The following is a 26,183-nucleotide window of genomic DNA, read 5'->3' as shown; positions in this document are numbered from 1 at the left end:
TTTCTCGCAGGGCATATTTGGTTTTGCGGTATAGTCTTGCGCGATGTTAATTCGTTGCTGGCTCGACAACGACTGAACGATAGAGCGTAAGCGTACGTGTGAAGTTAGTTTGCACAATTGTGCTAAGAAATGCCGACCACTGATTTTATTAAACTATTGTATTACTATCGTTGAGGTCTTCTACTTTGGATTGCCGTAATAAAAGGACGTTTCTTAACATAATTTTTGGTGCCTCCTGTGAGGAACTAAGAACTTTTTTAATTTTGAGTGTTTCAATTGGCGGTTTCGGTAAATAACTTGGTTTAACGCTATTCTAAAGGATTCACGCGATATTTTCGGATAAAATATTCGTTGTAAATTGTAAAGCATACCCGCCCTTTACATACGTAGTGAAACATGGCAGAAATAAATTTTCGCCAGTTTCATGCATCGGCTATTTCTCGCACAATGGAACAGGTGCCCAAGGCGCGCACAGGTGAATTAGATGCACCCAAGGTTGAGCAACAGTTGAATTCGGCGAGATGTCATTACGAGCGCATGCTCATAAACCACGAGCCGCTCCTGAGTCTGGCGAAGGAGGAGGAGCTGGAAGTACATTCAGCGTGGTGGGACGTCACCGAAGAGATGTACAATGAGTTATGTTCCAGTCTGATGCGCATGCGTCCGAGCAAGAATGACGAGACATACGCTCCTACGGAGGGCAATATGATCAATATACAAACTTGGTAAGCTGCGACAAGCTATTCCCTGCTCAGCGGTTCCATTAGTTGGTGGTATTTATTCAGGAGGTTACGAAGAACTGTGGACAGCTTTGAAGGAACGATGCGACAACCCTAAGCAGTTGGCTGAAATTCATGTTGCCCGTTTCCTAAATCTTTCGTTGGCGTCAGAGGAGTCAGCGCAATCATTGTTGCATATTGTGGATGTGGTTAGCGGTTCTCTGCGTTCGTTAGCCGTTATGAATTTACCAGTTCAAGAGTGGGATGCATTAACGGTGCCTATTGTGGTATCAAAGCTCCCTCCTACAACAAGGCGTGAATGGTGCATGCACTGCTCCCCAACGGAATTGTCCAGCTTGTCGGAGCTACTCAAGTTTTTGGAGAAAAGGGCTCAAAGTTTGTCAACGGAGCTTGTTAAAGTCGTAGATGGTACCGACACATCCAGTCGTCAACATCAGCGTGTATCAACGGCGCGCACCGTCAAATGCAACCATTCAATGGAAGAAGCAAAATGTCAATATTGTCAAAATCTACATAAGGTCACGCGAATTACGTCATCAGATGACTCCACCACTCCCAAAATATTATTTAATGTAATTTAATAATAATTGTAAATATGTGTATTTTGCAACTATAAATACATATATACAAAAGTTGCAAAATAGCATAACCAAATACGGTACCATGATCGTGTATATACAAACACACATTTATATATATAAACGTTCTTGGTATCGTATTACCTAAATATTAAATTGATTACTTAAGTTATGCCGGGTCGTTGACAGTAATAATGAAATGTCGAATCAGCACAACGGCCCTAAGTAAATTACGCTAAGCATAGTTTAAGAATGAAATAATAATTTAATAAAGAACCGGACGGTAAACCGCACAGTACGGTGAAAGGTCTTTTATTCAAAATAAAACATTTTCTGTGCCGTCGCAGAAAACGTAACTGGCGCAGTCGGTAATCCTTGAGAAAAAAAAATATTCCAAGGAGAGAGAAACCGTAACTGGCGCAGTCGAGGCGAGCCGCGAAAAAAAAAAATTAAATTAAAATTGGAAAATCAATATCCAACGAATATATTCAATTTGCCGTCACTAGAAGAAAATCAAAAATTTTTGCGAGCAAATTCCATAAATCAACAAGGAGATTAAATTTTTCCAGCTAATTTAAACTTTAAATCAACAATAATAATAACAACATTAACAAAAGCAACAACAACATTACCAAAAACAGCAACAACATTAACAACAGCAACGACACCAGTAACAGTAACAACAGTAACAACAAAACAACAACAAAAACATCAGCACCAACAGCAAGGTAAAATGATATGCAACTTTAATTTAACAAACAACAACGACAACATTAACAACAACAACGACACCAGTAACAGTAACAACAAAAACAGCAGCACCAACAGCAAGGTACAGTAATTTCAACTAATAATTTAAGTAGTAGTTTTATTTGAAGTCATTACTTTCTTTGTAAAAAACAAAAAAAAAACAAAAAAAAATAGTCAACGCAGAAATTATACTCACTAAATGTTTCAATCAATTCAAAAACAATAAAGTTAGAAAAAGAAACGAACAAACGAGAAAAGAAACAAGTTAACAGAGTTGCAATTGTTTTATAATTTTTGTTGCAAAAATAAAATAAAAATAAAAAATATGGCAGAGCAAATAGAAATGCTAACTCGATGCTTGGCATCTTTAACACAGATAACTGCACAAAATGCAGCAATAAATCAACTTACAATTAGGCAAAGAGTCGAAAAAGACTTCAGATATGTATCTCCCTTTGAAGGAATTGTAAAAAAATTGCCATATTTCATTGAAGCAGTGACAGGGTACGGAAGGACTATGTAGGACAGGAAGAAATAGTATTCAGGGTTATTTATGATTTGAAAATTGGTGGATCAGCAAAAAATTTTTTATGAGAGAAATTTTCTATGAGAGAAATTTTTTCGGGAATGCTAATTCAGCGAATAAAACAATTAGCATCAGGGACATTTGCATATACAGTGCAATCGGTCACATCATTAACGGAAATGGCGAATGAAATTTATAAATTTATTGGGTTGGATGAAGGCAATCTAAATCCTTATCTAAAAAAAGGGGGAAACAACTTTCAAGCTAATACCAAAAATAATGGTGTTAACAACAAAAATTTTCATTCAGGACAATATCGTTCACAAAATCAAAATTTTTCTGAACAACAGTATCGTCCAAAATCCGGACAACGTCAAATAAACCTTCATGGACAACAATCCAATCAAGCAAGACAGCCTCGATGGCAAAATCGTACAAACTATTCAGAACAAGTTCGAACAAATCAAAATCATTATAATTATTCACAACAGCAAATAGAGTACAAAATAGGGGACCAGAACCCATGGACGTGGACACAATGAGTAGGAGAGGTGATCCACAAGGATCAAACACGAATTTTACAAATTAGCCTCGGAATCATCAAACAAAATTATAATAATATTAACATTTTTTGAGAAAAAATTTTATGCTTTGGTCGACCCAGGTTCAACCATAAGTATAATGAAAAAAACGAGTTTCGAAAAATTTAAATTACCAGTGCATGAAAGTGAAAGCACTTTGGTGAATACTTTAAACGGGATAATTAAAACGCCAAATGTTAAGGTAAAAAGCCCTTGTCCCAAAGAATTTAAATACCCGGAAGACGCAAAAATGAGATGGTTATTAAAGGATTTTAATAAACCATATGATTTGTTAATAGGAAATGATTTCCTTTTTAAAAACGTTAAAACCATTGATATCGAAAAAATGACAACAATTTTGAAAAATGGTGTGAATCTTCCATTCTATATGAAAACTATGCAAGAGCAAGTTTATTCATTAGATATAAGTGAAGTAAAGAACATTAACCTCGATCATTTAAAATCAAATGAGAAAAAGGAAATCGAAAAATTATTAAAGTATTTCAATAAACTTATCTATAAAGAAGGGGACAAGCTCACAAATGCAAAAGCATTCATGAAATTAAAACAGTTACGAATCAACAAATAAATTCAAGAATTTATAGATTGCCTCCAAAACATGAAGAAGAAGTAAGAAGACAAATTTCTGAATTAGAAAAGCAAGGGATAATTAGAAATAGTCACAGTAGATATAGCTCACCTATTCTAATAATACCGAAAAAGATAGATAATTCAGGAATACAAAAATTCAGGCTAGTGGTTGATTATAGGAGGTTAAACCAATTGACTGTAGACGATAAGTATCCTCTACCGAATATCGAAGGAATCTTAGATAAATTGGGCAAAGCACAGTACTTTAGCACTATAGATCTAGCAAAAGGTTACCATCAGATTTTAAAGGCAGAAAGGGACATCCAGAAAACAGCTTTTGTCACTCCGGCAGGACTATATGAATACGTCCGAATGCCTTTCGGGTTGAAAAATGCCCCAGCTACTTTTCAGAGATTTATGAATGACATATTGAGGGAATATATAAATAAAATATGTGTCGTATATTTAGATGACATATTAATTTTTTCAACTTCATTAGAAGAGCACATAGACTCATTAAAAAAAAATTTTTTTGAAACTACAAGAGAATAAATTAAAAATACAGGCAGATAAATGCAGTTTTCTTCAAAGAGAAACTACATTCCTAGGACACATTTTAACAAAAGAAGGCATTAAGCCTAATCCAGATAAAATTATAGCAATTCAAAAACTACCAATACCAAAAATTGAGAAACAGTTAAAAGGATTTTTAGGAGCAACGGGCTATTATCGAAAATTCATAAAAGATTATTCTAAAATAGCTTACCCCATGATAAAATATTTGAAAAAGGGCAATAAAATAAACACTAAAGATCCACAATATATTGAAAGCTTTGAAAATTTAAAAGCACTCATTTCATCTCACCCAACTCTCAAATTCCCAGAGTACGACACAGAATTCAGTATCACAACTGATGCTAGTGACTATGCTATTGGAGCAGTGCTTTCACAGCAAGGCCAACCAGAATGCTATATTTCAAGAACTCTAAATAACCATGAGCAAAAATATTCAACTACAGACAAAGAATTTGTAGCGGTAATTTTCTCTATTACATATTTTCGACCATATATATATGGCAATAAATTTAAAATAATAACTGATCACTGTCCGATCAAATATCTTGTTAATAAATATAAAGGAAAAGAATTTTCTCAACGCCATCAGAGATGGTTATTGAAATTGCAAGAATACAACTTTGAAATAGAATATTCAAATGGAAAAAATAATGTTGTAGCTGATTTCTTGAGTCGAATTGAAAACTCACCAAAAATAAAAGAAGGTAACGACCATGAATCAAACTTAGAATTCTCGGAAACAATTCATTCAGCAGATGAAGAACTACTTGAACACTTTCCAATTAAAGAAGAAATTGTAAATAAATATAAAATTCAAATTATATTAACATATAGACAAAAAGGGCAAATGCAAAGACTCCATGGAAGAAAAATAATTGAAATAAACCCAATGGATGAAAAAGAAGAGAACAAGGAAACATTAAAAAAATATATACAAGGAAACGGAATAGTAGGAATATTTTCAGAAGTATCTGAAGCAGATTACCATAAAATACAAAAACTACAAAACTACTACAAAAAGTTTAAAATTTATAAAATGCACAAAAAGAACCTCAGAAATAGAAGAAGAAGAAGAATTACATAAGAAAATATCACTATACCATACAAAAGAATCTATGCATAGTGGCATAAATGAAACCTATAACACATTAAAAGATAAAATATATTTTCCAAAATTCAAAGAAGAAATACAATTGATAGTAAATAATTGCCAAAAATGCCAACAAATCAAATACGATAGGAAACCCATTAAACCTAAATTTCACCTAACTGAAACTCCAACCAATAAAAATGAGATACTTCATGTAGATATATTTCATTTCAATAAGCAATCATTTGTAACAGTAATTGATAAATTAACAAAATTCGCAGCAGCTTACAGAATAACAGACAGAAATTGGAGAGCTAAAAAGACAATAATTATGGAACATTTTGCGAAATTCGGTAAACCTAAAAAAATTATTATGAGCAGAACAATTAATAGAATATTTAAATGCCGAAAATGTAGAAGTCCATCACACAAAACCAAATAGCCATACAGGAAATGCAGACATTGAGAGACTGCACTCAACCTTGTTGGAAAAACTAACAGAATTTGAGGACTCTAGTCTTTCAACAGAAATGAGAATTCAAATTGTTATATGCAACTATAACAATAGGTACCACTCAACTATCAAATGTTCTCCAAGGGACGCCAAAGAAAACATTTATCCATCCATATTACAAGATAGAATAAATACAGTAAAACAGAAAACAATAGCCAAATTAAATCAAAACAGAGAAGAATATATAGAAAACAGACAAACAGGACCAATCAAAAATACAAAAGAGTAAGGCATAAAGATCAACCGTATTTCAGAATATTTCCCTTACAAAACGTCCATCCGGCAAATATAAAAAGACCAATGAAATTGGCAAACATAAAAAATCCAAATGAGAATGATGACGATTCATTCAGTCTAAGGGCATTTGATGGAGATAATAACATTTAATTTTTTTTCTACATATATATACATGATTTTTTTTACCCCAGTGGGTAAGGGGTCTTTCTAGAATATACCCATGGTAAGAGATGCCTGTCGTAAGAGGCGACTAAAATCCAATTTAATTTTTTTTTAAATCAAAACCTAAAACGGTTATAAAAGAAAAGATCGTTATAAAAATTGGCGAAAACTATTTTGATTATGTAGAAAATAAAGCATTTAAAAATCTAAAATTGAGTAAAAGCTGCATATTTTCAAATACTTGCGAATTTAAATATAATAACAAAACATCAATACAAGAAATAAGCGATGACACAATATTAATAAGAAATGTAAAAAATGATGTAATAAAACAAAAACTGCGATGACAGAAAAATTGTATTAAAAAATAACTATATAATCAAATTTGTAAATTGTAAAATAGAAATATTGCAACAAGAATATAAAAATAATAAAACAGAATATATTCATGTCATTGTGTATCCTGTCGAAAGATTAAACCAGAGCTACACACCAAAATTGACATTTAATGACATCGCATTAAAAAATATTGAACATTTAAAAGAAATTGAAGAATTGAAATACCATAAAAATGTATCATATGGTATCAACCTAATATTAATAATTATAGTTATGATAATAATAGTAATCATTACCAGAATGGTAAAGAAGAAAACAACTGAAATAAAAATTGTAAATACAAGAACTCAGGAGAGTTCTAACAGTAACGTTGGGGGAATTACGTCATCAGATGACTCCACCACTCCCAAAATATTATTTAATGTAATTTAATAATAATTGTAAATATGTGTATTTTGCAACTATAAATACATATATACAAAATTTGCAAAATAGCATAACCAAATACGGTACCATGATCGTGTATATACAAACACACAATTATATATATAAACGAATAAACGTTCTTGGTACCGTATTACCTAAATATTAAATTGATTACTTAAGTTATGCCGGGTCGTTGACACTAATAATGAAATGTCCAATCAGCACAACGGCCCTAAGTAAATTACGCTAAGCATAGTTTAATGTCGGTATTCTGCGTGAGACGATTGTCTCATGTCTCTAATAGTGACTATAGTAATTTAGTGATTCTGTTAGTCAGGAGTCTCATTTTGGTATTCTGGCAGTTACAGTATAGTAGTATACTGTAAAGTAGTATACTCTATTTGCCAGAATACCAAAATGAGACTCCTGACTAACAGAATCACTAAATTACTATAGTCACTATTAGAGACATGAGACAATCGTCTCACGCAGAATACCGATATAAGAATGATATAATAATTTAATAAAGAACCGGACGGTAAATCGCACAGTACGGTGAAAGGTCTTTTATTCAAAATAAAACATTTTCTGTGCCGTCGCAGAAAACGTAACTCGCGTTGTCCAACGTTATTGGACTTACCACCGGAAAAGCGCTTCAATGCCCTCAGGAAAACAGGCCTATGCTTTAATTGCTTGAGGTCCGGGCATATGTCTAAACAGTGTCCAGCTGGAGGATGTCGTCAATGTGGCCGCAGGCATAATACCATTTTTTGTCGAGAGCCACAAAGGTCTGCTCCTCCTCTCACCACAAGGAGAGTGGGAACTCCTACAACTACTAAACCTCAGCCTAGTCTACCTTTAATGCCGGCTCAAGCTACGTTATGACGTCACGATTCTGTTATTGGATGCCATGTTCGGGGTGACCAGATCATACTTCTGGCAACAGCATGTGCATATGTTTCTGGGGACAATTCGGAGGAACGGTTTGCGAGGATTTTGTGCGATCCTGGGTCACAAGTAAGTTTCATTACAGAACGCTTTGCTAATTCTTTGAATCTTCATAGAAGCAGCTATGATGTAGCGGTCGAGGGTATTGGTGCATTATCCTGTACACGCACCAAGGGCGTCGTGGCAATAACACTCAAGTCAACTCACTCGCAATTCTCCGTGGCAATTCATGCCTTCGTCATTCAATCTATTACATCGGTGCTTCCAACAGCACAAATCTTTGGAAATCAGTATAAACACTTGGCTGGGCTGCAAATGGCAGACCCACATTTTGGTACTCCGGGAAGCATTGACCTTCTGCTGGAGCTGACGTCTGGGGTCTCATTCTGAAGGGGGACACGATCAAGGGTGGTCCTAACGAACCACATGCACAACTTACGAGTTTGGGTTGGGTTATGTTTGGGCCCGCATCAACATGTTCAATAAACGATTCAGGCTTGCGCTCATATAGCGCCAACATTTTGGAAGAGTCTCGTTTGGACGAGATTGTAATCAGCTTTTGGAAGCTCGACGAAGGGTCTGAAGACGACGAGGTTATTGATGATGAATGTGAGCAAATGTTCTCAACGACTCATTCACGAACATTGGAAGGGCGTTATATGGTGCGTTTACTAATGCAAGCTAACGCACCACCCCTAGGTGACTCTTATGGCTGCGCTTTAAGGCAATTCTATGGTTTGGAGCGTCGACTCTCCTCCGATACACCACTACGTGACAAATACATCGCTTTCATGAAGGAGTATATCGGGCTATGGCACATGGAAGCTCTAGGTACCTACAATGATTCCAATCGTGTATATTACATTCCGCATCATGCCGTGCTGGACAAGTTTCGTGTCGTTTTTAATGCTTCAGCACAAACATCAAATGGTGTTTCTCTAAATGATATACGGCGTGTGAGTCCAACCATTCAGAATTCGTTGAACGATATCCTTTTCCGATTCCGAAGATACGCCATTGCTCTAACCGCTGACGTGGAAAAGATGTTTCGCCAGGATTTAGTCGCACCGGAAGATCGAGACCTCCAACGTATCCTTTGGCGCGAATCCCCGAACGAGAACATTAAAATATATCAGCTTACGACGGTGACGTATGGCATGGCATGTAGCCCATACAACGCAGTGTGAGCGTTACAACAGTGTGCTGTCGATAATTTTGGAGTAGTTGCTGACCTTCATCAAGCCGAATCAGCACGTTCCGCCATTCTTTCTTCATTTTATGTTTTAGCTGTACTAACGTTGAAGACACAGTCACTTTAGCCAAGAATGTATCCATGATTTTGTCAAAAGGTTGTTTTAGACTTCGGAAGTGGAATTCGAATAGAGCCGCCGTTCTAGTGAAAATTGGAGAATCCTCTTCTCTACATGAATGCAATATCCACCTACCTATAGCTACAGTGCTAGGGCTGCGTTGGGACCCGGTGAGTGACGAATTGTTATTTAAGGTATCACTGAAGCAGTATAATGAAATGCCGACAAAGCGGCGAGTTCTTAGTGATGTAGCCCAACTGTATGATCCCACTGGATTTTTGGCACCAGTCATTATATCGGGCAAGGTATTTATACAGACTCTTTGGTCTACGGGCATATCTTGGGATACTCCACTACCTAAAGATCTGTGTCATATTTGGTCTAAATTTCGCGATGACTTAAGTATTCTCGATAAGGTTCGTGTACCTCGATGGCTTGGTATGGATGCAACTAATCGTACTTCCCTCTATGGTTTTTGTGATGCCAGTCAGAAAGCCTATGCTGCGGTGGTTTACGTACGCACTATTGACGATGATGACAATGCCAAGATATCCTTGCTTACCGCACGCACCAAGGTTGCGCCGTTGAAAGGAGCCACAATCCCTCGACTGGAACTATGTGGAGCTCTTTTGTTAGCCAAGGCAATTTGTAATGTTCGCAAGGCGCTAAATTTAAAGGATACCTCTGTGCACTTACTGACGGACTCCAGTATTGTATTGAGTTGGCTACGCAAACAGCCAGTGATGTTGAAGCCATATGTTGCCAACCGGGTTCGGCAAATACAACAACTGACGTCATTAAATTCGTGGCATTATGTACGTTCAGCGCAGAATCCAGCGGATTGCGCCAGCCGTGGCGTCACTCCATCAGAGTTGCTGAGCCACCATTTGTGGTGGTCGGGCCCAGATTGGTTACGTCAGAAAACAACCCCATTTGACCAGGCACCGGAGTTACAAGCTGACGAACGTATAACTATGCAAAGTGAAGAGAAGTCAAGAGTTTTAACCTTCGCAAATAGATGGAAAACATATTCCACTAACAAAGCGTTTTAGTTCCATCAGACGACTTATCAGAACTACAGCTATAGTTCTGCGCTGGTTACCAAGGTATCGCCATTTTCGACAACATCTTGTTACAACCCCAGAGATGGATAACGCGCTTGAATGGCTCATTCGTATTGATCAATCTTCCGCGTTTCCTCAAGACTTACGTTGCTTACGCGAAGCAACCAACTTATCAACCTCCAGTCCACTATTAGCATTTAACCCCTACATAGATGATCATGGTACCATCCGGGCAGGCGGCCGCATTCATAGATCAGCATTGGTTGAAGAACATCGTCATCCAACTATACTTCCGAGGGCTAGCGATTTAGTTAGGCTGCTTGTTCACCAAACTCATATCGACACCCTTCATGGCGGTACACAGCTGATGCTTCAGACCCTACGCTACCGCTATTGGATTCTTCATGCAAGATAAGTTGTTCGCAGTGTGGTACACAAATGTGTGATTTGCAGAAGACATCGGGGAGTTACCATTACTCAACAGATGGCCTCATTACCACGACATCGGATCAGCGTATCTCGGCCATTTTTGGTGTCAGGTGTAGATTACTGCGGTCCCTTTTCAGTCCGCATTGGCACTAAAAGATCTCGCAGTAAAGTGAAAACTTATCTGTCAGTTTTTATATGTATGGCTACCAAAGCTGTCCACATCGAGTTGGTGGATGACCTGTCATCAAAGGCGTTTATAGACGCCTTCACGCGTTTTATTAGTCGACGCGGTTTGTGTCGTGACTTATATGGCGACAACGCTACAACTTTCGTCGGAGCCAATCGGATGAAGAAGCCGCTTGGCACAGTGAACAGAATCAACATTTATTTATTTATTTAAAGGAAATACAATTATGAATAGTTATACTACCTATAAAATATAACAGCACTAGCGACAGGGCCTTCGGCTGAGGGATTAAATTAATTTGTACATTTAATTATCAAATATTAGTAATGAGTTAGGGTTATGATGTTGAAGTATTATAGGTACATACATATGTACGTGTATTACACTTATATTTACATACTTATATATACATACAATTACATATATACATACAATATATACATATATATAATTATATGTGCAAATGCCTAAGCTAATATTTACAATGTGAATGTGTATGATTAGAAGTAGTTATGTGCAGAAATTTACTTGATTTTAAGTTGCAGTGTATGAACTATGTACAAAGCTGTGATAATGATATTAGGTTGATTTTAGATAAGGTGCTTTAATTGGGCTCTGGAGATGAAATTGTAGATATTTTTTATGTTGTCAGTTGTTGGTTCTTGGAGAAGTTTCGAAGGAGAAGTGTCGATGAAATCTCGTTACAAAGCGTAGGACAGAGGTTTAATATGTGTTCTACGGAGTTTGGTGAACTGTTGCATAGCCGGCAGCCAGGCATTATGTTCCGAACCAAAATATGTTGGTGAGTTAAGATACAGTGTCCTAAGCGAAGTCGTGTGAAAATTTTGATCTCCGGGATGCTGCATGCGGAAGGGTATACTGCTTTTCTATGATCGGGGTTTATGAGTCGATAGCGGTTGTCAAAAGAATCCCAAGCCGCTCTTGCTTTAAGCTTTAAGTAGTTTCTTACAAATCGCAAAATGTCATTTCTCTCATAAGTTTGCACGTAAGTGCATGGACTACGAGTGACGTTTTTTGCTTCTTCATCAGCGAGTTCGTTACCTGGAATGCCACAGTGGCCTGGAATCCACATTAGTTTAACTTTTCTATGGCCATCAATTAATTTGTCCCGAATTTCTCTGATTAGAGGACTACTGTTGGATGTATTTTGTACGGCTGTGATTGTTGCAAGACTGTCGGTACATATTACAAATTTGCCTTTGCAAATCGATGTCCATTGGATAGCTTCTTTTATGGCGTATGCTTCAGCGGTGAAGACCGAGCACGGCGATAAAAGTAATCCCTTTTTAATAATTTTCGAGTTCTCCGAAACTACTGCATAAGCGGTGTTGTGGGAGTTTTTGGAGCCATCTGTGTAAATGAATTTCCATCCTTCTGAAGTGAGCACTCTTTTGCGATGCACAAAGAGTTGTTTATATACCTCACCATTCGTGGAAGCTTTGTTCCATCTCATTAATTTGTCTTCTATAACAGAAGAGGGAAGAGTCCATGGTGGGTGTTTGCTAATCTTCGAAGGCTTTGGTGTAAAGGTTATATTAATTTCATGGGCATACTTTAGGACAAGGTGTATAGTTGAAGGGAACTTGATTGTTCGTTTGCGTCGTGTGGCCGACCGTACGTCATTGAGCAAATTAGCGTTAGCGCCTAGATATACCTTTGGTATTAGCTGCATTGTGTTAAACTTCAGTCTTTCGTTTATATGTGGCATTCCGGATTCAGCAAGTATACTTATGGTGCTGGAGGTTGGAAAGGCCCTAAGGCTTCGTCTTATTGCCATGTGATACGGTGCATAGAGTTTTTTTAAATCGCTGCCTGCATGATGCCCGAAGATTGGTAGTCCGTAGTCAATAACCGATAAGATTAGAGATCTCACGACGTTGATTAGTATTGTAGGATGAATGAATGAATGCCGTGATGATAAGAACTTAACTATATTTAACCTATCAAATAGTTTTTTTCTTATGTATAAACAATGTTTTTTGAACTTAAACTTAGAGTCGAAAATAAGTCCTAAAATTTTAATATCATTAACAGTAGGTATACTTATGTTCCTAAATGTGATATTAATGCTATTACAGTTTCTTTTGCGACAGATGTGTAAGATGTTACATTTATCTAATGATAACTTAGCGCCAGATGAGAGAGACCAATTAGACATATTATTAAGTATTTCCGTAAAAGTTAGTTTGACGTTATTCAAATCAAGATGTTTTGAAAATATCATAATATCATCTGCATACATACAATGGTCGACTTGGTAATTTGATAATATCTGGCTGATTTCATTAAATACAATTATAAATATGACTACAGATAAAGGAGAACCTTGAGGAACTCCATTATCCAGCGGAGAACAGTGAGAAAAACTATTGTTAACTTTAACCCGAAATTTACGATTAGTAAGAAAATTCTTAAGGAGATTGTATATTTTCGATCCTAATTTCCAATTTTCTATTTGTTTTAGAACTTTGTGAAGGCCAATACGATCGTAAGCTTTTTCAAAGTCTAAGCTTAAGCAAGTAACGTGCCCCTTGTTGGAAAAAACTTTAGAGCAATGATGCTCAAAGTATAAAAGGGCGTCTATTGTACCTTGGTTTTTTCGGAAAGCGACTTGGTTGTGAGTGATTAGTCTATTTTTCTCTGCGTACCACATCAATCGTTTGGAGATTATTTTCTCCAAGACCTTTCCTAAACAAGATAGTAGTGAAATAGGTCTATAGCTCGTAATTTCTGTTGAAGATTTCCCAGGTTTAGGTATTGGAATGATCTCAGCTATCTTCCAACTTTGAGGATATATACCGTCTGAAAGTATTTTATTGTAAAGATTAACTATTCTGTTTTTAACATCTTGTGGGATGTTTCTTATCATGTCATAGGAAATCCTGTCTAAGCCAGGAGTTTTACCCTTGGAGGTAGAAATTGCGTCATCAAATTCGGCAGTGGAAATATTTGATTCTAAATTTAGTGCTGAAATGCTAAGGTTGTCGTTAGGTGGGAGTATATGGCTTAGAGATTTTTGTTTTTCAGCCACAAACTGTTTAGTAAAAGTAGAGTCACATGAGTAGGAGCTCCAGTACGAGGCGAGCGCGTTCGCTATGATATTTCGGTCGTTTGTTAATCCAGATTGGGTATTCAAATAGTTAATTGTGCTAAGTTTTTTCCCGCCAGACAAGCGTCTTATATCTCGCCAAACCTGTTGAGGAGAGGTTTTTGGATTGATATTTACAGTAAATTCTTCCAGACTATTTTTCTTTGCCTTTTTGGTTTGTCGTTTAAAAATAGCATTGTCGCGTTTATAAGTTAAAAGGTCTAGAAGGTTACGAGTTTGTTTATACTTATACCAGCTTTTGCGTTTTAGTGACCTGAGATTTTCTAGTTCACTATTCCACCATGGCTTATATCGGTGTTGATATGTATTTTTGGTTTGAGGTATGGTGTGATGTGCAGACGAACATATTATTTTCCGTATATTTGCAGCCTCTTGGTTGATATTATTAGAAATAATATATTTATTAGATAAAGATGAGCAAAGATCTTTGTAACTCTTCCAATTGGCTTTGTTGGTTAAAAAAATAGGTTTGAACTCTTTTGTTGACGTTTCTGCGAGAAACCCGATTTCTGTGATCAAAGGGAAATGATCACTACCATGAAGGTCACTAAGGACCTTCCAGGAACATAAAGGAAAAATATTGGAGGAACATGTAGTAACGTCTACATGAGAGAAAGATTGATGGGTGGAGAAGTGTGTAGGGCTGCCATCGTTTAAAACTATGAGATTACTGCATAATAAGGCATCTTCGATTTTTGAACCTCTATCGTTTGATAGAGGAGAACCCCAAATTGGGCTCCATGAATTAAAATCACCCATCCAAAGTATATGACTTTGTGGTGTATTCAAAATGTGTAAGATGTCTGAAGAAGAGAAGTTTTGTTTAGGTGGGATGTAGGTATTAATTATTGTAAGTTTCGGGTTGATTAGTATCTCAATAGCGATAGTGAGTAAGGTATTATCCGTGAAGGCCAATTTATGTGGTATGTCTTTTTTGACTAAAATTGCCACACCTTGCTTGCTGTATTGGCACTGAGGGTTATTAAAAAAATATCCATTGTAGCCACATGGAGGTTTAGGATAGATATTATGACGTATATGTGTTTCTTGTAAACATAAGACTGAAGGTCTAAAGTCTTTAATAATTAGCTGTAATTCATGATAATTATTGAAGTATCCGTGGATGTTCCACTGCAAAATTGAAATCATTGAAAAACAAAAACAAAAATTGTGGGAGTATTAAGTTGTAATGTGTGTGTATAAATGTTTATTGTGCAATGTTTATTGTGCAATTGGGTTCGGATTAATTGTTTTTTCGATGCTGATGTGTTGTTGGTCGTCGTTGTTGTAGGTAAAGGTACTTGAGGTATTATCGGTTTCTGTAGGATTGTTGTTTTGGGAAGGAATGTCAATGTTTTTTTGAGCAGGTAGAAGGTTTTGGTACTCGGTTATACGCTGTGATAAGAATTCGTAAAGTCCGTTATCACTGTTTGGGATTTGAGGAAAGGAGGTGATGTTTGATGTTGGATTTTGTTGTTGATCTATAATAAGCTTTGGACTGGTGTTTTGGCTTACGCTTTGTGTTGTTTCCTTTAATGTTTGTTTTTGGTTATTATTTGTAATTGGGTTATTGATAATAGATGCGAAAGAAGGGCCACCAACAATTGATGGAGTTTGATTTTTATATATGTTAATTGCTTCTTTCATTGTACATTTGTTTTGTACTTGTAATTTTAATATTTCTTTTGATTGCAAAAATTTAGGACAAGATCTGTCCAAAGATGGATGGTTTCCCGAGCAATTCGTACACATTGTACGTGTGCATACGTCGGGGTTGTGGGGGGGTAGATTGCAATGTTCACACATTTTTGGGTTTTTGCAGCGTTTCGCAGTGTGATTTAATTTACCGCAATTTTTGCATTGCATGGGGTTAGGGAAATAAGGTCTGACCTTGACTGAATGCCATGTGACATCAATGTGGTTGGGAAGTTGGTATCTGTCAAAAGTAAGGAGACAGACTCCGGTATGTTTTGGTTTTCCATCTATGTTTTTGGAGAATTTGTATACTCCTACAACTCCTTGGTCAGATAAATTACTAATGATTTCTTCTTCACTTAGATCGATTAAGTATGGGGCATATATTGTTCCTTTAGTATAATTGAGTTTTTCATGGTATTTTGCATTCACTTCACAGACACCGTGTAAAAATTTGGTACGAATGAACTTTTCGGCGGTTGACTTGTCTTTCAGTAATAGGCATAGACTTCCGTCGCGTAATTCTATAATTTTCATAATTTCTTTGCATACTATTTTTAATGCAGAATGAATTGCAAAACAATTATACCTATTTAATGGTTTATTAATGTCAACGGACGATATGATAACGTATTTAGGATTTCTCACTTGTATTTCAGGTAGACTGGGAAAGGGCTCAAATTGTTTTTTTATTTTTTTCCGTTTTGGTTGGGGATCAGAAGCCAGCAAGGCGAATCTGTTATCCCCAAGATTGGGGGGCCCGGGGGCCATTGTATTTATATTTCAAACTATTAAACTTGTATTCAATATATTTAACACTATTCAAGAAAGTACTGATTAGATCAAATAGATCAACTAACAGAAACAAAAACACTGAGTAATCACTTAAAGAATCAAGCGCAAAAAGGACCGCGAAAAAAACACGTCTGCTCGATACGAGTGATAGTCGGTGACAGAATCAACATTATTTCGCCAACGTTGGGACAAGTTGGCACTTTATAACACCAAGTGCCCCCCATCAAGGTGGATTGTGGGAGGCTGCTGTGAAGTCAGCGAAACGACATTTGGTTCGTGTCATCGGTAATCAGGCGATGTGGCATTCGCAATTACAAACACTCGCGACTCGAATTGAAGCTTGTTTGAATTCGCGTCCACTTATACCGCTGACTGATGACCCTGAAGACAAATATGCGCTAACACCTGGAGACTTCCTCATTGGCGCCCCACTTATCGCAGTGCCAGAACCGACCGTGGCGGAAATTCCATCTAACCAACTAAAGCACTGGCCGTGGTTACGACGAATCCATCAACAGTTCTGGCATCGGTGGAGTGAAGAATATTTGGCGACTCTACAATCACGAAGTAAGTGGCGCAGACGTTCCGAAAATATTCAGGTGGGAGATATTGTCCTGGTCAGACATGAGAACCTTCCCCCAACACATTGGCGACTGGGTCGTAAAACAGAGGTACATCCTGGCAGTGATGGCCTTGTTCGAAACGCAACATTGATGACTTCTAATGGCGTGTGCACCCGGGCAGTACAAAAACTGTGCTTACTTTTACAACCGGACGATTTCGAAGCAGTTGCTTCGACCGGGCAGGATGTCTAAGATTTATTTTAAGTTTATTATTTCATATCACATGATGCACCCTGTGCGGTGTTCCTCAATTACTTAATATTCCTTACTCCTTATATTTTATTAAACTACTGTATTACTATCGTTGAGGTCTTCTACTTTGGATTGCCGTAATAAAAGGACGTGTTCACCAGTTTAATTTCTTAACAGTGTGTTTATTGCATAACGTTGGCTTGGCGCCCGAAATAATTGGCTTTTCATACAGAGTTAGTAGCACTGGAGAATGGTCAGAGCTTAGGTCTGAGCAATCTTTTATACATAAATTGAGTTTTGGTATTTTATTGATTATAAAGAAGTCCAGAAGATCTGGCAATTTCTGACTATCTGTAGGCCAATAAGTGGGTTTTTCTGCTTGTATAGCTTTGAGAAGTTCTCAACTTTGGTTGTAGTTAAACGAGATCCCCAATGAGTGTGTTTTGCGTTAAAGTCGCCACCATTGATTTACCTTCCGTCATATTTTTTTAATAACTTCATGTGCGTTTCTATATTTATATTATATCTAGGTGGACTATATAGTACAGAGCAATAAGATTCAATGGGTGATTATGCAATTTAATTGAAATAGTTGTAGCTTGAATTTCTTGCATCTTAATCGGATCTTCCTCACAGTGATTTTGATAATTATGGCGCTCCCTCCTCGTGCTGAGTTTGCCGGGTGTGGTGTGTGATATAATTCATAATTTTTAAATTTTAAAAATGGTTCGTAAAATGCGTTATGTCTATTATCAATATTTCTGTCGTGTAGAGTAACTTCTAATTCATTTTTACTTTGGGAAAGACCATTAGCGTTCTATAGCATTATTCTCAAAGAGTTACTGTTCATCAATAAATTGTAGATGGTACTCAATAGCGTTGAGCCGCTGATTAAAGGACTTAAATAGTTTCTATTCCTAATTTATTTTATCCAAGATTTGAGATAACGGACTACTTTTTATACTCTGAACAGAGTATATTAAGTTTGTCACGATGTTTGTAACACCCAGAAGGAAGCGTCGGAAACCCTATAAAATATATATATAAATGATCAGTATATTGAGCTGAGTCGATTTAGTCATGTGCGTCTGTCTGTCCGTATATATACGAACTAGTCCCTCAGTTTTTAAGATATCATTTTGAAATTTTGCAAACGTCATTTTCTCTTCAAGAGGCTGCTCATTTGTCGGAATGGCCGATATTGGACCACTATAACATATAGCTGCCATACAAACTGAACGATCGGAATCAAGTTCTTGTGAGGAAAACTTTCACATTTTACCAGGTATATTCACGAAATTTGGTATATATTATTTTTTAAAGCAACAATGTAATCTCCGAAGAAATTGTTCAGATCGGTTAACTATAGCATATAGCTGACATACAAACTGAACTATCGGAATCAAGTTCCCGTATGGAAAACTTTGACATTTGACAAGATATCTTCACGAAATTTGGTATAGCATATAGCTTCCAAACTGAACACACAGTTACTAACAGGAATGCACCTGTGAAGGGTATTTAGCTTCGGTGCAACCAAAGTTAACGTTTTTTCTTGTTTCAATTGAATTTGGCTATTTGCGCAAATGAAACTTTAGAAACGGAAGGAAGGGATTTTACTTCTCCTGTGTTCACAACGGGTTTGTTCGTCGGAGCACTTGCATTCTCCTCAACTGAATTACCATTATATTTATCTCTAAGTTTTTGCAGTTCTTTTGCGACGGCACAACCACGGTAGCTTGCAGCATTCAATAGTAGTAGTTTGCCTCCACATTTCACACACCTCGATGGCTTACCACAGCAGTTTTTTGTATGTCCAAAAGCTTGACAGTTTTTGCACTGTGGATTTAATTTAGATGCTTTGATAGGCTCAACTTTGACAACGGCACTAAGAATGGTTTTGATCTGTAGTGCGTTTCTGTAACTTTTCGTTATGATATCGAAAGAAATATTACTTTTGCGTAACGAAAGGTTTATAACGAGCAATTGTTTCTGTAACTCAGAAAAGTCACCTTTCGTTATGGTTGTGGTGAGTCGTTATTCATGTCATCGAAAATGTTCTATAACTAAAATGAATGCATAAACATCTGTCAATGTACACGAATATATTTGTTTTGTTTACTGCGAAAAAGTTTTATTTACTCTTATTTTTTTATTCGTAAGTACAAATAATATTTTATATACTATATATGTATATATTTTGAATGTATAAATTTATTATCAATGTTATAATTTCTTAGTGAATGAAATTATGATAGCTGCTGCATTATTTGCCATATTGGAGGACCAACGGAATATGTTACGCGTTCATCGTCGACATCTTAGGGATACAACTGACCCATTTCATTTGCCGGAAGCTCGCTTTGAAGAGCTATTCCGGGGTCGGCTTTAGTATACTATCCTACGATTTCAGGGTTAAAAGTGGTATGATCGGATAGAGCTGATCTTCCAGATTAAGAAAATATATAATTGTTGCCACCGCAAACTTATAGTTTTCGAGATATTTGCATTTAAAGTTGAAAATTTTGCAAATTTTATCTTGCAATTTTTCGATTTCTAGTAATTATTTATTTCATATTATGCACTTTTTAAGCACTTATACTTCATTACATTGTTTCTACATATTTATTTTTTTAGTATTTATCTAGTTATTTGCTTAAAATAAGCATTTTATATTTTACACAAATTGCATGTTGACAGATAATAAGTGTTGCCATATTTACACATTTATCAAACGAATAAAAAATAACGTTATACCCCAAATACATAAATCATTGCCCCTTTTCTTCATACATCATGATTTTTGATCGGGCAGGCCGCCAACGCCAAAAAGGAGTTTTATTCATAAAAATACCTGACACACCCAGGTGTTGGATCGTCTAGGGTTATTTTTTTGAAGCGCGGCCGAAGGCCGCCAACGCAAAAAGGAGTTTTGCTCAAAAAAAAATCCGACACACCCCGGTGTTGGATCGGCCAGGGTTATTTTTTTTGAAGCGCGGCCGAAGGACGCCAATTTAGAAAAAAGTGGGACGCGAATGGACTAATGTTTACCCTGTTTTACCTTTGTTGTATTGCAAATAATCATTATGATCATTTTATTAAATTATTAGATTAAACATAGTTATAAGCCTTAAAACTTTTTTTATTACAATGGAAAATTTATTTCAGATGGTATTTGTTTTCTGCGTTTGAGTTTTTATATCCATTCTTATTCGTTTGATAAATGTGTAATTATGGCAACATTTAATGTCTGTATACACGGAATATTTTTGTTATTGTGGATGGAATGAAAGTTGTGTAAAATATAAAATGCTTATTTTAAGCAAATAACTAAATAAGTACTAAAAAAATAAAGATGTAGAAACAATGTAATGAAGTATAAGTGCATAAAAAGTGCATAATATGAAATAAATAATTACTAGAAATCGATAAATTGCAAGATAAAATTTGCAAAATTTTCAACTTTAAATGCAAATATTTCGAAAACTATAAGTTTGCGGCGGCAACAATTATATATTTTCTTAATCTGGAGCATCAGCCCTATTCAACCATATCACTTTCAACTCTGAAGTCGTGGGATGGTATACTAAAGTTTCCACCTATTCCGTTTTAAAAAAGATCCCGCAATAGCCTTGTTACAAGAGCTAAGTCCTCATATGAAAAGTGGCGAAGGGCGTACGTTTGTCCCAAAATCATTAAGAATGACTGCAGCACTTCATTACTATGCGACAGGATCATATTTGAGTGACGTTGGCCAAGATTTAGTGTGCTCATTTAGCAAGGCAGTTGTGTGTCGTGAAGTAAAAGAAGTCACAAACATCATTGAAGGAAAATTAAGCTGAAAATACATTAAATTTCCAACATCTTTAGAGGAACAAAACAAAATAAAACAAACGTAAGAAAATCATTATATAGGTACATAAAAAATATTGTATATGTATATTTTTACAGATTTTTTCATCTACGGGTTTTCCTGAGTGCATTGGTGCTATTGATTGCACCCATGTTAAAGTTAAAAAGCCGGCCGCTGATGTTGAATGCTGCTACATAAACAGAAAGGCTACTTTTCCAAAAATGTGCAACTTATTTGTGACTACAATTTAAACATAGTGTCTGGGAATGCGCGTTACGGTGGTAGTACCCATGATGCTTTTATTTGGGAGAACAGCCAATGTAAACAATTTTTGGAAAGGCAAAACGCCAGTGATGTAGATTCAAGTTGGCTTATTGGTGATTCAGGCTATCCACAGCAACCATGGTTGATGACACCATTTCGAAATCCACAGACGATTGAGCAAAATAATTACAATGATTGCCACATTCGGGCTCAGAATTGTGTTGAAAGGCTTAATGGAGTTTTGAAAAAGGTATTTGGGTGCTTATCACATGAACGGGGTGTATGCGTTCCTGCTCAGCAAGAGTGGTTTTCACTTGTTCAAATGCACTGAAGAAAGTGGCAGTCTGTCGCATTCTGTCTGGTGTGAGAGATGGCACTGTATTGGGTTTGGTTGATGGCAGTGCAGCATTTGAGGTTTTTTGAGGTGTATCCAACACGTCAACAAGTGATTTCTGCAATTCTTCATCTGCACTATCATTCATCTAAATATGAAACTTTGTGATTAAAACTCAATAATTTTTTTTGCTATACGAAGATATTACCTCTTGAAACCACGACTCCTTAGTAACGCCATCGCCATCAACAAGTGCAGTTGGGAAAAAGTCTAACACTTGCAGGTCCATACCATCTAGCGGCGCTGGACCTTCAAAGGCAGGACGATTTTCAGTAGCGTTCTGGAAACACATAATTGCGGCCTGCTGCTTCTTTGCGCCTGACTTCCAGTCTGCCCAGCACTGCGAATTGAAATAAATATCAATGAATGCACAATTGTATATACATGCATATGTTTATATATAATATACTGAACGAACCTTTTTCCACTGCTCAACGGTTTTACATGCTCCTCCGCATGCATTCAATTCCGCTGTGAGAGTTGCCCATACAGCATTAGCAGCTTTGCCGCTATTTGGGCCACCAAATTGTCCGGTACCAACATTTCTATGATTTTTCAATAAATCTAGAAATTTTTGTTTTTGTTGTTTGGTAACTTTTCCACTTCTTACTTTTTTCTGTAAATAATATAAACAATATAAACATAAGCAAAACATCAAAATTTTTCGAGCTTACCTCGCTCATCTTTATTTTGGCGCAAAATATCACTGCAATTTTTTTAATGATATGATAACGAATGTCATAACGAAAGAAATAACGAAAATGCTTTTCACCAGACTTACAGAAACACTACACTTCGTTATAGTAGTGAATTCGATATATCGTTCGTTATTATGCATAACGAAAAGTTACAGAAACGCACTACTGGTGAATTTTCTTAATGTCTTCGGTGGCATCAAATACTACTAAAAACATATCTAGCGGTTCTTTAGTCTTCCATTTAAGCTTATTAATTGCATTTATGACCTTAAAACCTTGAGATTTTAGATCATTTAAAATGGATTGTGTATCGCATGAGTGGTGTAAATTTTTTATCAGTACCTTTATTGGCCTATTATGTTTACTCTTGTAGCTAAACCAAGGTATATTTTCATTAGATCAGTATTTTGTTATTGTGCAATAATTGTTTGCAACGAAGACATTAAGTTTGTAGGCGCCGTTCTTTATTAGATCTGTAATATTACAACGTAATTTATTAAAATCCTTTACGTCGTTAATTATAATAGGAGGTGGGCGGTGGGTTTTAGTATCATTGTTGGCCGCCTGCTCTTTATTTTTATTTTCCGAAGGGCTGACAATTGTTGGAGAAGTATCAGCTTTGCGTTTTTTTGAAGAGCGCTTCTCTTTGAGTATCCACTCAGTTTCTTTAGCTAGCTTATCTTCATCGGTTTCGTATATTTGATATATATTCATACTAGAAGGTTTTGCTTCAACACTCACATGCTTGCTTTTACTAGATTTTAGTTCTTCGTTTTCTCTTTTTAATTCTATGTTATCTTTACGTAACTGATTGCACATTGCTTCCAAATTTCTTAGCCTCTGATTTATAAGTGAGTTAGTTTTTTCTAATTCTCTTATTTTATTTACTCTAAATGAGCGGAGACTGTTTCTTGGCGTCACCTCATTAAGAGGATCTCTACTAAGTGTTAGTTAGGTCGATAATTCAGTTTAAACAAGAAGTTTGTTTTTTGTTTTTATTTGGCCAGTATGGCAGCGCTGACTGCAATTGGAAATTGTTGGAACAGAACAGCTGATTTAATATACGCAGAAATAACGTGTAAAAGAAACAGCAGATGTGCACTTTTTTCACGGCGAAAATTAATTATTTGAGTGTGTATATGATTTGTTATTGTTTAAAAAAAAAAAACTTCGATTGCAAATGTAATTTGATTTGAATGATTTTTACCAATTTCTACCATTAATCCAAGGATATCGATATGGAACGTGTTGACAAAATCAATGCTTCCCACGGCGCACACACCCACGAATTACCACAGATTGATTTAAATTGTCACAATTGCGGAGCACACACTCAGTGATATCAACAACAAAATATTTTTGATAAAATTTCAATTTTAAGCACTGGGTTCACATATTTAGTACCTAGGGTTGAACAATTTTATTTCGATTTGGCAATTTCCCGTTTTAAAGTGGCACACCACAAAGGCGTGCAAAGTTTTATCCTGATATATTTATTGATTCTTGATTTTTATACTGGAAAGTGAAAATTTCAAATGGTAATTAAAATTGTGTAGAGGAAGTGGTTGTAGTCCAATTTTTAACATTTTTAGACTGTTACTCAAAAATGTCAGAGCACTGTCACGTAGCAAATTTGGTTGAAATCGATAGGGCGGATCTCAAGATATTTGATTTCACCTAAAAGTGGGCGATGCCTGCACATCGTAACCAATTTGAGACCGGCCATCACTGGGGTAAAATTTAAGGTCTCCAGCGTATTTGGTCCTTGACTTATCCCGCCTTCAGTAGTTTTTAACAGTTCCATTTTATGGGGAATAATTATGTTCGAATGGACGAAAACACTCCAGCTCTGAAAGTATTTGACGCAGTACTCGCCGGGGGAAGCCTCTTTAGTGATGTCCTTCGAATATTGGATTCTGAACAATTATTGGTCGTCAGTCAATTTGTGCGAAACAAACCGTGCACACACCTTTCGTAAGCCGTAAGCCGTAATGTTCGATCAAAATGCGATAAATCGATGTTTTGGAGATGTTCAAATCATTCAATCCATTTCCATAAATTTCATTGAGGATTTCGGCTGATTTTTGATGAATTCACGCACAGTTTCGATGGAATTTCCGGTGATCACGGATCTTGATTGGCCCACATGTTGATCGTCATTTATGTCCTCACGACCACTTTGAAACCACTCGTGCGACGTGATAACTTGTTTTATCAATTGAAACGTTTCGGTAAAAGTTTTACCAATTTTAAAAGAAAATTTGATAACACTGACACTTAAAACGCAATAACTTTACTTCCAATCAATGAAATGTCTTGATTCTCACTGGATAATCGATAAAGATAGCAGATTCTAACGCACCAGTCGGCATATAGACCCCGCCACCATGAGGCGCTTGATCCTCTTTACTTTGGAACGCGCCTTGTGTACTGTTATATATTTTTCACTTTTTTTTAATACATTTTAATTTCTTTTAAAAAATTAATAGACCGCACTTTTTCTCACTTTTAAATGCAACTAAAAAAATTTAATTGTTGCGTTCAAAAGTCAAAACATGTGTTATTTTTTTGAGTTCACGGCATATTTTTATAATGGGATTTAGTTGTCAAATTTCCGATATATTTCCTTTCAATGCTATGTTTTCGAAATTTTTCATACACTTTACATTATTCAGTAAATTGCTTTAAATCTAATGCATCATACACACAAAGAATATTACAAAACCTGAGAATTTTTTTCTCTTTTCGTGTTACTTGCATTAAGTTGTTTATGTATTTGCTCATTATTTACAATTGTCTTAAATCCCTATTCTATTATGCATTGTCGTCGTTTCTTGCAACTCGTTCGTTTTGAAGATTTCCATTTTGTTCTCGCCCTTGTTGACAATCATATATATGTATATGTATATACATATATCATATATACATATCTGGAGATAGACCGGCATAAATCAAAAAACGTGATTTTTGAGTTAATGCTGCAGAATTGTTCGTTATATCATACTTCATGTTGAGTGAAAAATTCATATGAATACCTCTTATATGCTCCGCTTGAGAAGAGGTGTAAGGTTGGAGTCACCGTGTAAGGTTGTAGTCAGTTGAAAACTTTAAACGCGTTTTCTGGAAAATCGATTTTTTTGACTTATGCCGGTCTTGTAGCAAATGAGCGATATATTTTATTTATAGTAGGAGGAAGCATCGAAAGCTGGAGTGCGGGACTTTAATCTGCTAAACCTAACCTACTCGCATCTCATGCCTCTCCCACGGGACCACTAGACAAAGTATTACGTCATGGGAGAGAAGAAGGCATTCGAATGTCCTCTGTTGTACGGACTGACTGGCGGCTTTCTGAGTCATAATTAGAGCTGCCACTTCGCTGACACCTTTCCATTTTACAGAGGACTGGCACATACGAGCCGTCAAATTTTCCACCGTGAGACTACTTCCTAGTATGGTTTTCAGCTTTTACCTTATAATTGAAAATATACGGC

At 36.2% G+C, this 26,183-nt stretch overlaps 1 protein-coding gene and 1 pseudogene across 1 annotated transcript in view; both read left to right on the top strand.

Annotated features, from left to right (window-relative positions):
* The window catches only part of LOC115065766 (carcinine transporter), a 1,371,383-nt gene that overhangs the window by 268,765 nt on the left and 1,076,435 nt on the right, over positions 1 to 26,183 (top strand). The window lies entirely within an intron of this gene.
* On the top strand, positions 20,769 to 25,284 carry LOC125775623 (putative nuclease HARBI1; annotated as a pseudogene).

Source organism: Bactrocera dorsalis, chromosome 1 (assembly GCF_023373825.1).
Source record: "Bactrocera dorsalis isolate Fly_Bdor chromosome 1, ASM2337382v1, whole genome shotgun sequence".
NCBI lineage: Eukaryota > Metazoa > Arthropoda > Insecta > Diptera > Tephritidae > Bactrocera > Bactrocera dorsalis.
The sequence above is the reverse complement of the archived record's forward strand: the minus strand, read 5'-3'. Positions and strand labels throughout refer to the sequence as shown.